Source organism: Daphnia carinata, chromosome 5 (genome assembly GCF_022539665.2).
Source record: "Daphnia carinata strain CSIRO-1 chromosome 5, CSIRO_AGI_Dcar_HiC_V3, whole genome shotgun sequence".
Classification (NCBI taxonomy): domain Eukaryota; kingdom Metazoa; phylum Arthropoda; class Branchiopoda; order Diplostraca; family Daphniidae; genus Daphnia; species Daphnia carinata.
In genome coordinates this window covers 2,625,318-2,632,414 of record NC_081335.1, presented here as the reverse complement: position 1 = coordinate 2,632,414, position 7,097 = coordinate 2,625,318, and positions in this window count along the sequence as shown.

Sequence of the window (7,097 nt, the reverse complement as noted above, 5' to 3'; positions counted from 1 at the left end):
ACAGGCGCAGTCAAGACTTGTACGTTCAGTCACGAAGCGGTTTACTAAGAAAAAAAAAATAAATAAATAAAGGTTTATTTTTTTTCTTTTTTTGGCTGGTTTCTATTCAGACATTGGCCGCCGCCACTCACCGAGAAAAGTCCCCTCCAATCTTTCTGGTATAACATCCTTTCACGACCACATGACACATTGCGCTCGCACTAGCCAATTCCATTCAGCTCCTTATATATATATATATTTTTTTATTGAAACGTCAAACATAAAAATTGGGAGGGAGAAAGATCCCAATTTCTTTCGTTTTTTTCCAGCGCTGATATTACGGATCCAATTGACCCGAGCGAACCCTGTTTACATTGAGGGGCCGTGTGTTTACGAGAAACAAAACTTTGATTATGTTTATACCCCATACGGTCGAAGAAAAAAAGGGGGCTTTAGCAATGGAAACTTTCTCTTCTTCTATAGAGGGCCACCAATGATTTTGTGTGTTGTAAAATGTGGGGGTCATCTGGCTTGGATGTTATTTGTTCAGTCGACACAGCCTCCCAAAGTATTTAGTCAATGTTCGTACAAGAAAACAAGCCATTTTCTCTTATTTTTTTTTTAAAAAAAGGAAGCTATTACTAAACGAAAAAAAAAAATTTGAAAACATAGTACGGTTAACAAGACGTTTTATCACTGACGTAACAGTACGGCATTTCGCTGAGGCCCACCCCTACAAGTTAGGAGTAAGAGTGGGAAGAAAAAAAGCAATCACTCAATCTCACCACTAATGACCCAAGAGGAACACTCGCGAGCACCCATAGTGACGCAGTTTTTTGGGGTGTGTATGTGTGCGTGTGTGTGTGTGTGTGATGCCTTATTAGCGAACTCTCCTTGCGCAAGTACTAGAAGTGAGGGGGGTTGAATGTGACAAACGCAAACAATTTTCGTAGGGTATCAGATGGCAGCAATTCTTTTTTTTTTTTTTTTCTTACTGTTGTCCCTTCACGCATTCGGAATTTTTTTTTCGGGGGGTGGAAGGCAAACAAAAAAAAAAAAAAAAAAAAAAAGTATGTGCGGTGCGTGGAAACCCTACACGGGCAGGATGGAATGGCATTTCGATTTGTGTGTGTCGTTTTAATTGGTGGCCGCGTAATTTAGTGCAGCGCCATTTTCGTGCACAAAGGGAATTAATCCAGCGGTCGCATTCGTCCAGTTTTGTTCTCGCTATTCAAATGTGCGGTGACGTGCTCGCTAATCCGCTGAATCCGCACAATATATTTCGTTCACAAAAAAAAATGATTCGCAGGGCGTGAAAAATAACAACGTCAGTTCAAGAAAAAGAAAATTAAAAATAACCACGATCGAAATCAGATTACGCATTTTTTTGAAATGTTTTTGTTTTTTCTTCGCCCTTTTTTCTCCGTTCTAGTTGTAATCCCTTTGTTAACTAGGAGTGCTCGAGGGCCAGAGGCTATTACCCAACCGACGCTCTTGTTCGACATATCCCCCAAAACGATTTGATATTTACCGTGTACAACCACACCGTATCCCAATTAGCAATACGCACAGCTCAAAATTCTCCCAATTCGCAAAACTTTTTGTTTTTAATACAATTTTCTTCCGCCTCCCTGACTTAGCTAGCGGGTATTATTTACATGCAGCCCCTCCCACATCCATGTGGGCGCATTATCAAAACTTTATTTTGGTGGGGTGGTGGTTAGGTTTTTTTGCTTTTTTGTTTTTGTTTTATAATTATGAAAAAGGGATGCCCTGCAATCATCATTTCCTCTCTTTTATGTATGAGAGGGTAAACCTTTTTTATATCTATATCTACGTATTGGACTTGATCCACTCATTAACCAGCAGGAAAAAAAAACAAAAACAAAACAAATAAGAGCGAATCAAGTGGAGGGAAAAAGGGCGCGGTTAATCTCATTACACGCGTCGTACGTCTCATCATAATAACAATACCAAATGACCATCGCTCCCCCCCCCACATTCCAGCAATAAAATCAAAAATAAGATCGTATCAAATGTTATTCCCCTCAAAAATCAGTACTACCCTATCGATTGACGTCATTCCAATTTCCTTCATTTATTCAAGCGGACAAAAAAAAAAAATAACCCCCAAAATAGGCAAAGCGCAATGGCTAAAATCGGTACAAATCGTTAAGTTAAAACAAAATTGAACTTTCGTTCGTGAAAAAAAAAAGAAAAAAAAAGAAGAAAACGACATGGTGAACCCTACGGGAACTGTTGGTTTCTTTTACACTGAACGCGTAGTGCCTTAAACACATCAGCTCCATCACACCTGATATCCGAGTGTGTTTACATGAACTATTGGCCTTAAGACGACGATGACGTTGCCCAGGAAGCTCTTCTCTCTGGAGAATGCTCTCTCTCTCTCTCTCTCGTCTGAATTGTACATACGTCGTTTTCTTTTTTTCTTTTCGATAGAGCAGAAGCTTCAGCAGAGCAAACCGCAATCGTTTTATCCTCCGTTCTTCCCATAATCTGTACAAAAGGCAACGCTGCCAGAAAGGAAAAGAAAAAAAAAAAGTTTTGACATTTCTCTTTTTTTCTTGTTTACTTGATGAAGTTTCTGCAAGAAAAACAAGCCTTAAGTCCAATTAACTTTCAGACTCTACCCCGGTGTTTCCAAAGGAGAGACGCCGTTCATTATGGAACAATCCAATAAACTGTCGTTCATTTAGCAAAAAGCCGGCAAAGAAAACAAAAAAAAAAAAAAAAAAGGAGCCTCACGAGACTATAATAGCTACTTGGGTCAATCAATACCCTACCACCACTACCACCAGACTCGATGCGAAATGACCGGGCGTAACCACAAACGTGATGGGGCTGTTATTAATCCGCGTGAGAGCAAACGATGTCAAGATATGATTGGGAAAATTGCGAAAAAATTGCGCCGACAGATGGGTCTCGCAAAACACAATCTTTGTCCGAACGAATTTCAGTTCGCCTTCAAAAGAGGATAATACAAAAAAAAAACAAGAAAAAAAAAAACAGGAAAGAATTGCTGATCTGTTGTGTTTTGTGAGAGAGGGGAGTGATATACAAAAAAGCCAAAAAAATAAAATAAAGAGAAACGAGGTCAATTGAATCAGAGGAAAGGCGGATCACGTTCGATGGAGTACCGCGTAAGGAAGAGAAAAAAAAAATGGGGGAGAAAATATCGTCCACACGCAGACAATGTGAAGAATTTTTCCCCTTGGCCTGTTTGTTTATTTCATTACTTCCATGTTTGTTACGAGTTTCATGATCGCAGATATTTCATTTGATTCGGCAACGGGAAAGGACAAGAAGAAAAAAAAAACAAATGAAAAAAATCAACAGACGAAAAAAAAAAAAAATTCTCGTTTGGGATTCATTTCACGCTAGGTTGAGTCCTTACGTTGGATAAACTCAACAATATTACTGGCTGGGGGGGGGGGAGGGGGATATTTTGTATGTTTGACTTTGTCTACACGAATGAAGGGCGGAATATTTCAATCAACAATTCCTGAGAATTGAAAACAAAAACAAAAAACAAATGCATTCAAACAAGGTCCTCGTACAAAAATCATGTGCTGACCATCGCATTTATAGTCAACACAAGATTTATTAATTTTTTTAAACAGAATAATTTGCATAATTTTGTCACGAGAACAAATGCGTCAATTATGGCATCTTCAAAAATGAATCGCTACGTCTGCCAGTTACTCCACCCTTTTTTAATTTTGTTGGGTGTGTATGGATCCGTAAAATTTCATCGCCTCTTTAAGGAGGTAGAAAAACAAAACGGACCCCATTTTGAATTGAATTCGGTATTAAAAGATAATCTGAAACGATCCGAGCGTGGTAGATGGCAGTAGGCATTCTCATTCCCAAGAACTTTTCTCGCGGCTTAAAATTCCGGCTCATTTTCCAAGCCATCAACTTGCACTCAAAGAGACGGACATCTTTCTATACTATTCCATCATACAACTGCAGATACACGTTATAAAAAAAAAAAAAAAAAAAAAAAAAAAAAAAGAAAGTCAACCTGAAAAGAAAGACGCACATCCTCCATCTTCTCTTTTATCGCATTTAGTCTGCACCGATACCACACAACAAGAAAAGAGGCCTATATACAAATGGGGTTTTCTTTACACATTAATCCCGTCCGGCACTGCCTTCCCACCCTCTTGTGATTATCTCCAAAGTTTAGCGATCTGGACAGACGTGGAGCCAAAAGAAAAGAAAACAAAATAAAAAATAATAATAAAAGAAAACCGCTTTTTCTCATAGTCTGGAGAGAAATAGGGGATTGCAAGTCGAGCGGTATCATCATCATCGCCCAAGCTGCTAGAGGGCGCGCCAGCAATTCCACGTCTCCGCGCCAACTTGAATATCAAAGTGCCTGTCCGCTTATTGCATATCTCGCTACAGTTGCTCAATTTTTGTGTGAAAGTGTGTTATTGTTGCATCGTTTTTTTTTTTTTTCTTTTTCAAATGCTCGTTCCCTGTCAGGTTTCTTTCACGACGTCTCTTCAGCCAATCAGCAAAATCTTATTAAAACATCTTGAAGTCGTCAAAAATGCTCGCTGTCGTGCTCGACTCGATTAGAAATGGGGATATGAGATTTTCAAGCGATTCAAAAATTCACGTCTGCATTGGGCATAGCAATGATGATGATGCGGAAGCAGAAAAATCCATCTCCGGTCTTTTTTCCCTTCTCTATTCTTTATTTAAAAAAAAAAAAAAAAAAAACAAAAGAAGAAAGTTGAAATTCCATCCCTTTCGTTGTGGTGTCCTCTCGGAAAATGGGAAAATCGGGATGGCGTTAAAAAAAAAACAGATGATTTGTACATCATTCACATACTTTAAGAAGGCCAAACAGGGACGATCAGAGGGCGATTTGGGGGGGGGGGGGGGCGTTCTTCGTCGGCTGTCACTGACAGCAGTGCTACACTGACACGTACACACTTTTATTTTATTTTATCCCTGACGCGTGTTGCCATATACTTTTTTTCCTACTTCAAAAAAAAAAAAAAAATGCAAAGGAAGCAAAACGGTGATGCTAAAACGAATGGGGAAGAAAATGAATTTTTTTTTTATGGAACACTTACAGGTGCGAATTTCAAGGTGGGACGAAAAATGGCTGCAATCCATGATGGTGTAAAATTTAATTTAGATTTTCTTTTTTAAAGAAAAAAAAAAGGAGGTACATTTTTGAAGCGAAAGTGGGGGGCAAGTCGTTGAATAGTTTGCAATTTTATCCTAGTTTTCGATAAACAAAAATCAAGGTGAAATAAAAATAAAAACTAGTCGGCAAGGAAAGTTTGACAAATGTTAGAAAAGCCTTGAACACGACTCCAAAGGAACCCAAATGCAATCGAGATGAAAACTCGGTTGCGAAACAATGTCACATTCTTTAAAAAAAAAAAGAAAAGCGGGCGATAGTAGTTTGAAATGCACAATCACCCCCCCCCCCTTTAAAAAAAAAGTTATCAGTGCGATAGGCAACTTTCATATGACACAAGGTGACGATCGATCGAATGCATTGCTTTTCAAAAATGGCGCCATAAAATGAAACTCTCAACAACTCGAGGTTCCGTTACTGGTGGGCGAAGATCAGCTGGCAAAGCCTATCCCAGCTGAAACTTCCCTCCCTAAGAAAAAAAAAATGCACCAATTGACGTCATACTCGAAGACGGCCCCCTTTCAAACCTTTATTGACATCACGATGAAACCAGAGCACCTGTGACTCTTTAACAATCCCTTTAATTCATCATTTTAAAAAAGACGGGGGGGGGGCGTAAAATCCAAGCAAAGTCCCACAAATCGATAAGCAAAATAGCTTATGCCGTACACGGAAAACAAAGACGAAACAAAAAAAAAAAAAATTCCGATTTTTAAATATTTCGTGGCAACAGTGGACTGCAAAACAACCTCGACAAAACGCGACAGCCTCGCTAGCTATGAAAATAGGAGCGAACACACTGATGCACTATTGTAAGTTTAATATAAGGCACACCGCAAACCATTTAATCCTTTCGCTAGAAAATTGGCCTTCAAACTCGCGGCGGCAGTCAAAGACATAAGACCTACGCGCATTTATCCCCTATGAAATAGTAACGTAAGAAGACAAAAAGGAAGCACAAAAAAAAATTAATAAATAAATATTTTTAACGACAGTTATTCGAGATGATGAGATACAACTCCGGAGGAGGAAAGAACTTGCCGATTAATGTCTAAAGTGATTGATACTTGAGCCGCAAGATGCTGCGGGTCGCCACAGCTGATTTGATTTTGAAAGAAAAAAAAAAAATAATAATAACAACTTTCCCCTTACCGAACAAGAGGAGGAAAAAAAAATTGTCCGAGATGCTGAAAGAAATGAAAAAGCTTCCCTCCCAACAAATGGACGAGTCCGCACGGTCGACATAAAGCACGCGTCCTATTAGTTTCATCGTGTTGGCACGTTACTCGCACTACCGCTGTTCCGTGCATAAATCACGCGTGACGGTAATACCCAAGAGCTTTTTTTCTTTCTACATCCTCCCCCCAAAAGAAAAAAAAAACATCGCGAAAAGGCAAAATTACATGTGAAATAAAAAAAAAAAAAAACTTTTTTTTCTTATTTTAAAATAATTTTGCGGATGGCCTGCATGAAAAAAACAATTTCGCGCACTTCTATTGATCGCTCTCGTGATGATACAAGTTGGGACATTAAGCAAAAAAATAAAAAAAGGGGAATGAACTTTCATTCGCAAACTTGCTTCAAGAGGTTTGAATCCTTCAAAAGTCTGCCCTTGTTGCCCTTGCGGGATGGGCCCTTGTGTTAGTATAACTGTACCGGTTGGAAACACCCCCCCCCCCTCCAATTGAATCCCTGCGTTCACTGACTTTGCCACAAAACATTACAGAGCCCTCTCTGCTTAATGACTTTTTTTTTTTTTCGTTTACTTGACTTGATTCAATTACAGAGTATGTAGAACTTCAATGATCTATAGACGTTGTATTTCCTCTCTTCCGCTATTTCTTCCGAGTTGTGCGCGTCGGCAAGGGAGACAATATCTCGTATTTTAAGGTCTCTTTTTTTTTTTCGGCGGCTCAACTTTCTCTAGAGGATT